Source organism: Triticum dicoccoides, chromosome 5A, assembly GCF_002162155.2.
Source record: "Triticum dicoccoides isolate Atlit2015 ecotype Zavitan chromosome 5A, WEW_v2.0, whole genome shotgun sequence".
NCBI classification, from domain to species: Eukaryota; Viridiplantae; Streptophyta; class Magnoliopsida; order Poales; family Poaceae; genus Triticum; species Triticum dicoccoides.
In genome coordinates this window covers 88,679,810-88,689,214 of record NC_041388.1, presented here as the reverse complement: position 1 = coordinate 88,689,214, position 9,405 = coordinate 88,679,810, and the positions used below count along the sequence as shown (strand labels likewise).

General features: G+C 45.1%; 1 long non-coding RNA gene across 3 annotated transcripts; it reads left to right on the top strand.

The window, feature by feature from the left end:
- Window positions 1–4,962: 4,962 nt before the first annotated feature.
- On the top strand, window positions 4,963–6,866 carry LOC119299579. 3 transcript variants are annotated; one of them, XR_005146232.1, is made up of 4 exons: window positions 4,963–5,296; window positions 5,368–5,435; window positions 5,537–5,593; window positions 5,712–6,866. It is a non-coding gene; the product is annotated as an uncharacterized LOC119299579 (long non-coding RNA). The 3 variants fall into 3 exon arrangements; XR_005146231.1 differs by having other exon boundaries at window positions 4,963–5,435; window positions 5,712–5,902; window positions 6,187–6,866; XR_005146230.1 differs by having other exon boundaries at window positions 4,963–5,435.
- Window positions 6,867–9,405: the final 2,539 nt, after the last annotated feature.

The following is a 9,405-nucleotide window of genomic DNA, read 5'->3' as shown; positions in this document are numbered from 1 at the left end:
GTTTTACGTGGCTGCTACAGGCTTAGCAAGAACCACAATGATAGTTTGTCAAGTTGGTGCTGTTTTAACCTTCACAAGGACCGGGCGTAGCCACACTCGGTTCAACTAAAGTTGGAGAAACTGACACCTGCCAGCCACCTGTGTGCAAAGCACGTCGGTAGAACTAGTCTTGCGTAAGCGTACGCATAATGTCGGTCCGGGCCGCTTCATCCAACAATACCGCCGAACCAAAGTATGACATGCTGGTAAGCAGTATGACTTATATCGCCCACAACTCACTTGTGTTCTACTCGTCCATATAACATCAACACATAAAACCTGGCTCTGATGCCACTGTTGGGGAACGTAGTAATTTCAAAAAAATTCCTACGCACACGCAAGATCATGGTGATGCATAGCAACGATAGGGGAGAGTGTGATCTACGTACCCTCGTAGACCGACAGCGGAAGCGTTATGACAACACGGTTGATGTAGTCATACGTCTTCACGGCCCGACCGATCAAGCACTGAAACTACGGCACCTCCGAGTTTTAGCACACGTTCAGCTCGATGACGATCCCCGGACTCCGATCCAGCAAAGTGTCGGGGAAGAGTTCTGTCAGCACGACGGCGTGGTGACGATCTTGATGTTCTACCGTCGCAGGGCTTCGCCTAAGCACCGCTACAATATTATCGAGGAGTATGGTGGAAGGGGGCACCGCACACGGCTAAGAAAACGATCACGTGGATCAACTTGTGTGTCTAGGGGTGCCCCCTGCCCCCGTATATAAAGGAGCAAGGGGAGGAGGCCGGCCGGCCCTAGGGCGCGCCAAGGAGGAGGAGTCCTCCTCCTAGTAGGAGTAGGACTCCCCTCTTTCCTACTCCTACTAGGAGGGGGAAAGGAAGGGGGAGAGGGAGAAGGAAAGCGGTGCGCCGCCCCCCTCTCCTAGTCCAATTCGGACCAGAGGGGGAGGGGGCGCGTGGCCCACCCTGGCCGCCCCTCTCTCTCTCCACTAGGGCCCATAAGGCCTATTACTTCTCCCCGGGGGGGTTCTGGTAATCCTCCGGCACTCCGGTTTTCTCCGAAATTATCCGGAACACTTCCGTGTCCGAATATAGCCGTCCAATATATCAATCTTTATGTCTCGACCATTTTGAGACTCCTCGTCATGTCCGTAATCACATCCAGGACTCCGAACTAACTTCGGTACATCAAAACTCATAAACTCATAATATAACTGTCATCGAAACCTTAAGCGTGCGGACCCTACGGGTTCGAGAACAATGTAGACATGACCGAGACATGTCTCCGGTCAATAACCAATAGCAGAACCTGGATGTTCATATTGGCTCCCACATATTCTACGAAGATCTTTATCGATCAGACCGCATAACAACATACATTATTCCCTTTGTCATCGGTATGTTACTTGCCCGAGATTCGATCGTCGGTATCTCAATACCTAGTTCAATCTCATTACCTGCAAGTCTCTTTACTCGTTTCGTAATACATCATCTCGCAACTAACTCATTAGTTGCAATGCTTGCAAGGCTTATGTGATGTGCATTACCGAGAGGGCCCAGAGATACCTCTCCGACAATCGGAGTGACAAATCCTAATCTCGAAATACGCCAACCCAATATTTACCTTTGGAGACACCTGTAGAGCTCCTTTATAATCACCCAGTTACGTTGTGACGTTTGGTAGCACAAAAAGTGTTCCTCCGGCAAACGGGAGTTGCCTAATCTCATAGTCATAGGAACATGTATAAGTCATGAAGAAAGCAATAGCAACATACTAAACGACCGGGTGCTAAGCTAATGGAATGGGTCATATCAATCATATCATTCTTCTAATAATGTGATTCCGTTAATCAAATGACAACACATGTCTATGGTTAGGAAACATAACCATCTTTGATTAACGAGCTAGTCAAGTAGAGGCATACTAGTGACGTTTAGTTTGTCTATGTATTCACACAAGTATTATGTTTCCAGATAATACAATTCTAGCATGAATAATAAACATTTATCATGATATAAGGAAATAAAATAATAACATTATTATTGCCTCTAGGGCATATTTCCTTCATGCAGTGCTCTAGGGCACAATAACTGGAGCGGGGGAGCATCCACAACTGAGCGGGTTCGGCTGATCATCGATGCCACACCCCCTTGCGCCAAGAAGGGAACCAGATCGATGTTGTCCTTGATCATCTGGCACATCTGGATCGAGCGCAATGCATGCACTTTCAGAGGGAAATCCTCGAGCGTCAGCAACATCACCGAAGCTTGTCGCCGGGACATGGAGCAATGGCGGATCACCGGACCCAAATGCATCGAGCACGCCTTTGGGGATGTACCATGAGAGATAGCGACTAGTCCGCGGGCTATTTGCCCGCTTAGCTGACGTTGTATCTTTTCTTTTTCAGCCCATTTTGATTGCTTGATCACCCACTGTTCTTCCGCTCTCTCCTGCTTAATGAAATGAAGCCAGAAATGGCCACTTCAAAAAAATCTCTAGAAAGGCTTATATTTAGAAATGGAGGGAGTATATATGGATTGTCTAGCCCTTGCAATTGCAATTAGTTTGAACTTTTCGTCATTTACATCCCTAGTCGTTGGACTTAGTGAGGAAGGGATGAACTATCTAGCCAGGTGAAACTAACTAAACGGGACTTTATTTGTCATTTACATCCCTAGTCGTTGGACTTAGTGAAATGATAGATAGAGGGGGGAGGGGGGCACACAGTTGTGTTACCGTCTATGTAGTTAGTACGATCAAATAAAGGATAGACGCACCATCACTGCACTGAAGCACTATGTTGAAGTGTATATTTGGATTCTTTAGCCATTCTCATCAGTTTGGACTTTTGGTTGCGTTGATCTAAAAATTGAGGTTGCCCCCTCTGTGTCCACGGATAGGCCTCTTGAGCTATACATCTAAGTCTACTCATGTGTTTACTTTCCATGTCACATGAGAGGGGGGTGTTGAAGTCACACATGAGAGGAGGGTGTTGAAGTGTACTCCCTCCGTTTCTAAATACAAGTTTTTTAAAGATTTCAATACGAACTACATACAAATGTATATAGACATATTTTAGAGTGTAGCTTTACTCGTTTTGCTTAGTATGTAGTTCATATTGAAATTTCTAGAAATGATTATTTTAACATATAATGAGGCTAGCCAACTCGTCTCCACGGTTGTTCTCCGATTTGCTTCAGTTTCGTCCGTTGGATGTTGGTGAAACAGCACGAAATCACTAATTAAGGAGTACTCGTTGCAAAGAACACTCCACTTTCCCAGGTTGCGACAAGTGACGCACATACAACACGCCACTTGTCGCAATCTGGGAGTTTTCCCTTTTTTCGTAGATCCCTTTTTTCAAAACATTTTATCTTTTAAATCGTGCGTCCAAATCTCGAACCATTTTCATCATTGGATTCCTCGCGTCGAGATCTTCAAAACTAGATCCCATGTTGATAGGTTTTAACGAACTTTTTATTCATGAAAAAACCGGACGAAAAAACCGGGCGAAAAAACCGAACCGGGAGCACGATTTTTTCCCTTTTCAAAAGAGGCACGCCCGTGCCTCTCGTGAAATCAAATCCGTGCCTCTTGTGGAAGCAAAACCGTGACTCTCGTGGAAGGAAAAAAATAGAAAATGCGTTTTTTTTTCGTTTCCGAGAGGCACGGCCGTGACTCACAAAAGCACAACCGTGCCTCTCGCGGAAGCAAAACCGTGACTCTCGCGAAAAAAAACAGAAAACACGTATTTTTTTCCCTTTCTAAGAGACACGGCCGTGACTCTCACGAAAGCACAACCGTGCCTCTCGCGGAAGCAAAACCGTGACTCTCGCGAAAGAAAAAAAACAGAAAACGCGTTTCGTTTTTTCACTTTCCGAGAGGCACGACCGTGACTCTCGCAAAAGCACAACCGTGCCTCTCGCGGAAGCAAAACCGTGACTCTCGCGAAAGAAAAAAAAAACAAAAAACGTGTTCTTTTTCGTTTTCGAAAGGTACGGCCGTGACTCTCGCTAAAGCATAACCGTGCCTCTTGCGAAAAAAACCGCGACTTTTGCGAAAAAAAAGAAAACGTGTTTTTTTCATGCAAATTTTTTTTCCCGAATTGTTTTTGATTGAAAAACTAAGGAAAACCGGGATAAAACCAAAACATCGAAAAACCTAAGAAAAAGCCATTTAAAAAGCTGAAAACGCGTGCAGAAAAATAAAAAAATAAAATCCGGAAGGAACGTCCAGAGCATGACACGTGGCGAATGACTGAGAGCATGCCAAGTGGCGCTGATCGTTACGAGGCTCTCGAAAAAGCGCTCCTTAACTAGTTGCTCGCGAAACAGCAGTTTTCTTCGTTTGTTGACGTTGGATCTTCGGTTGTTTTTGTTTTGACCACAGGGTGAGTTCATGCAGGCCATGACCTGTGGGCTCGGGCTCTCATCAGATTGGCTGGGTGAGCCTTTTTCGGATGTTGGGCATCCGATCCTCCAGCGCCGCGTGCGCGAGCGTCATGGGCTAGCGTGGGTCGTGGCCTCTGCGCGCTGTCTCCGTTTCCAGTCGCCCCTCTATTCAACCGTATGTGGTTCCCACTGACCCGCTGTAGGTGGGCCTGCCATCCCTTGGACCCGCGAGTCGGTGACGTGATTGTTGTTTTCTTGTGTGCGCACGGCCTCCCGTGTTTGGGTTGGCTCGGGTGACGGAGTGATTCTGCTGACCGTGTCTCGCGTATGGAGCAGACACCATCGCCATGCCGCGTCGCGTCGTGGGGCGTAGAAAGCTGCTTTTCCTTCGGCCGTGTGTTACTCTGTTGATATCGGCGCTCGGGCACGGCCACCTGGGTCCCGCTTCCCTTGACCCCACTCGTCATTGGGGATCGTCTCTTTACCTGTGTTCGCTTTGACCCGTCGCCCATCTCTGCGCCCTCAATTCGAGTGGGTGGTTTCTCTGCTCGGGTTGGTGGCTCGGTTGGATTTGCTCGTCCGCCCGCGTATTGCGGCCGTGCTGCTGACTGTGGGCACCATGCTGGGATGGCCCGCTGATCTGTCGTCTTGGGTGTGGCTTGCTTGGTGCCATGCTGCTGTGCCCGACGCGCGGCCGGGGCACGGTGGACGTGCGTGCCTCACTCCGTGGGCCCGCTGCCGCGTCGCGTGCGTCTGCCATGCCCAGGCTGCTGAGTGCCCTTCTTCCTTGTCTCCGCCCCGCTGCACCCTCTCCTCGTGGCTCTCCTAGCTTCCTTCGACTGTCCTCTGCTGCGGTCTGTTGCGGTGGCCTCCTTTGCTCTATGGGCGCCGTTGGTTGAGGTTCGTGCTGCTGTTCTTCTTGTGTTTTCCCCACACCTCTCTTCTTGCTTCGCTCTACTGATTTCACGTAGTTGGGCATCTTTCGACTTGCCGTTGTCGCCTGCGTCGAGCCGTGGGTCTTTCTGTCCTTCGCGTTCTGGTTAGTGGGCGCCCCTTCTACTTGCCTATAAGTTGTTTGATGAAATGCGCGCGTGATGTTCGGTGAAATGCATCTGTGCTAACGTTTGTTCTACGGTTTAGGTTGTTTTCCTCGTTTGTCCTGATGTTTGGGTCGCGTGCTCCTCCTTCCTAGCTTTGGTAAATAGGCTGTTCTTTTACTTCTCTGAACCGCTATGAGCCGCGATTGTTTCTTGCTTGCATTTGCATCGTTCATCCCGTGCTTGTCTTTTGACCTGTTCTTTTCTAAATTTCGCAGGTTGTACGATCTCGCCCGTTGCTGCTTGCCATTTGGTTATGTGGTACAGTGTGAATCCTGTGGCTGCCCAGATCTGAACTGTGCGTAGGGGCCGGCGTTCTCGGCCAGATTTGGGCGTTCTTGCTGACTTTCTGTCTAACCTCTCCACAAGTATACTAGCCCATTTCTGTTTATTTGATTTTCCTTTCCAGGTACATGCTTTAGTTTATCCTGGTTTGCATACCTTTTTATGTTACCTTGGTAGTCGATGCAGAATCACAAATGCAAAATGAGATGCGCAAATGTGAGGATAGACCTATGGTTCGCGTTCACAACTTGTTCTTGTTAAAAGAACTACTCTACAAGTTTGTTGCAAGTTACAGTAATTGTGAGGATATGATACCTTATAGAAATGATGCCTTAGTGTTTCTTGCTTGCATCTGCATTGTTGCATGCCGTGATTGTGTTCTGACCAGTTCATTTCTGTATTTTACAGGTTGTATGATCTTGTGCGTTGCTGCATCTCCGTTCTGTTTGTTGCTTCATCGCCGTTACAATTTTTGAGATATCTAAGCTGACGTCTTGAATAGTTCATAACAGTCAGTCGGAACTGCAGGAGTCATCTTCACCTTAATCTAAAATAAGAAGGTTTTCCTTTTGCTAGATCTCTGAAAAATCTGCAGTGGAGTAAGCGCTGGCATTACCTATTGCTCTGGTTTTTTAAGTTAATTGCAGCTGGCAAATCTTGCACTGATGTTTTGAGTTCCATCGTTCGCTGTGTGGAAGCTACTGAATTCTATAGTAGTGGAACACTTGTTCTGGTCTGGTCATCTTGTAATTTTCCTTTTTGCAGCTTAACTATTGTAGGTAGACAGACTCTATACATACTGAAGAAATGTGCCCGTCCGACAGTCCTTCATGCTCAGTTGTACACTTGTAGTGATAGCTTTGGGTACTGTGTGCACCCTTTCATGTAATTGTGTTACCCCGGAGAAATTTATAACTATGATCTCACATACTTCAACTCAGATCTCGGGAAGTACGAGTGCACTACATTGTGGAATGAAGGGAGCATCTTATACTGAGTTTATGAGGAAACAACTGGACTAATCTTAATAATCCGGTGCTGAGAATAAAAAAAGGTGGAAGCACATTGAGTGGCTTTAGTTTTGTTACCGGACGTACAATGTACCTTTACTGCACTGTTATGGATTCAGATAAACTGGGCGTGGTGCATGCCTTTGTATTGTGTTCGTGAATGTTGCTTTCTCCATGTCAAGTCTTTCGTTCTTAGAAAAAAAAACTCTTTTGTTGCATCCACATTAACCATATATATATTTCCATTTTCCATATATATTTCTATTTCTTTTGTTCGGTTTGTAACTTGTTGGTACAAAATAAAGGCCTCAAGTTGCCAATAATTATTTTCCCTAATTTATTTTTTGCAAATAGCTCTTGGTTTAAATCTGGGTCTTGTGGTGCGGGAGAAGGACGTGTGGCACACATTCTTCTCAGCTATCTTCTCCTCTGATTGGGCCCAGCCCAGCAAACATTCATGTGCCGGATAAGCTACTTTTGGAAGCTTTGGTATATATTTTGAACAAATATTTCCTTTCTTTAATGCATGATAGAACATCCAACAACATAGCAATATAAGAAAAAGCTTTGGTACAGTTGCAATATATTATAGGATAAAAATATATCCTCTACCATGCTAACCATCATTTGCAAAGTTATCTAAGAAGACATATCAATTCAAATAACAAGGCCATTGTACCAAGATCACCCAAGTGCATTCTTAAGTTAAGCAAAATACTTGCATTTAATTCTTGGTTTGAATTGGGCTTTTTTGCCATTTAGCGCAACAGGAGTTTGCATGTTTGGATAGCCATTTCTTAATAAATTATGGGTTTGATCTCTAAATGTGCTTGAACATAATCAAGTCAAGGAAGATGTCGCGTCACATCTTCATGGAAAGTAAAGTTGTCTCTCATATACCTACCTTGCGCCATTTGGTTCTATGTTACCCAATAAGATAACACAATATGCATGCTCAAGTATATATTTTCAAAGATAAACTATCCTTCATTTTCATCTTACAGGGTTTGAATTAGTACCCTAAGTGTTTACTAAAACCTACTTCTAATGAATTCAAATATTTGCAAAACACTTGGGTTTGACATGGTCCGTGCACTTGCTCAAACATAAAGTTACTGGAAAAAAATTGCATATTTTCAACACGTGCATGGTTTTAAATGGGTCTCTGCGCCATTTGGTGCAACTGATCATCTAGTATTTAGAAATGGAGGAAGTATATATGGATTGTCTAGCCCTTGCAATTGCAATTAGTTCGGACTTTTCGTAGTGCAGCCTAGTGCATTAAGCTTAACACACTGGAACATCAAAAAGAACATGAAATGGATCCGAAATCACACATGCCACAGCACGCTCAACACTCTTGCGATTACGAAGGAAGAAATGGATCTGTGCGCATTGACAAATCCATCGCGGAAGATCTCTGTGTTTGAAAATATTCAAATACAGTTAGTCTATTTGGGAACTGGAACATCAGACATGCATTCACCGTGCACTGCAGTCCATGACCTGAACCAAATTAGGGACAGCAGAATCACTGCTCTTACCATCAGCTGCACACAGGCAGAGTTTCAGCAAGAAACAACAAAAAAAGGGGGAAGATAGAGAAACTGCAGCAAACCACATCAAGGAAATGCAAACTTGACACAAACAACTGCAAATCCAGATTTTCTCAGTCCAGGGAGCATGGCAGAATGCCTCATTCACAAGAAACCAGTTGAACACAAAAACCAATGACATAATGCATGCCATGTAGTGCCACTATAGTGACAATAGCAGTGATTATTTATTTATTTCCTTATGCCACATCCAAAAGCCGTCAGAACAAAAAAATAACAGACTGAAAAAAATTCTGACCAGCTACTCTTTTATTGAAGAACCATTTCAAGATATGAATATTTACAGAAACACAAGTGTGCAAGGAAAAAGTACACGGTATTTAGGCAATTCCAGATCATTAGTTAGTGCTAGAAGACACAATCTCATGCTTGTGCATTCAACTGAGCAATGGTGATGTACTGTGCAGCAACCAAGCAACTGCATACGATCCTTGGCCCTCACTGTCCAGGAAAATTTGCCAGTAAAGAGAAGGATCAGTGCAAAGCTTGTGACTATTTACAAATGGACGAATTGGAGTTTTTGCTATCAGGCTGATTGACTATACACAAAAGTGAAGTGACTGTAGCAGTTCAGAGAACAGTGTGCATCGGCATTTGCTCAGTGAACACTGCTTGCAACACGCCACGGCTCAGGTTCAGATTTCAAGCCTGAGAAAATAGTGATGTCAGTGAGACCTGGAAGTCGGAGATCAAGAAACTTGGTGTCCAATTCAAGCTTCTGCTTTTGCTCTTACATCATGACAGAATCAGGGCTTTCGGCGAACCCATGACGGCGATCATTGAATCTAGGAAGGTGACACCTCATGTGGCCTCCCAACGCTGCCCCTGACCCAAATGACTTCCCACAGGCATTACACTGGTGCCTCTTGACCTTCACTGCAGCTGAAAGATCAGCACACTTCATCTCAACTGAATTGTTAGTTCTTTGCTTCTTCCTTTTTCGTGAATACGCAAAGTTGCGTATCATTTCATTGATAGGTGGAAAGGAGAAGTACAGGGTA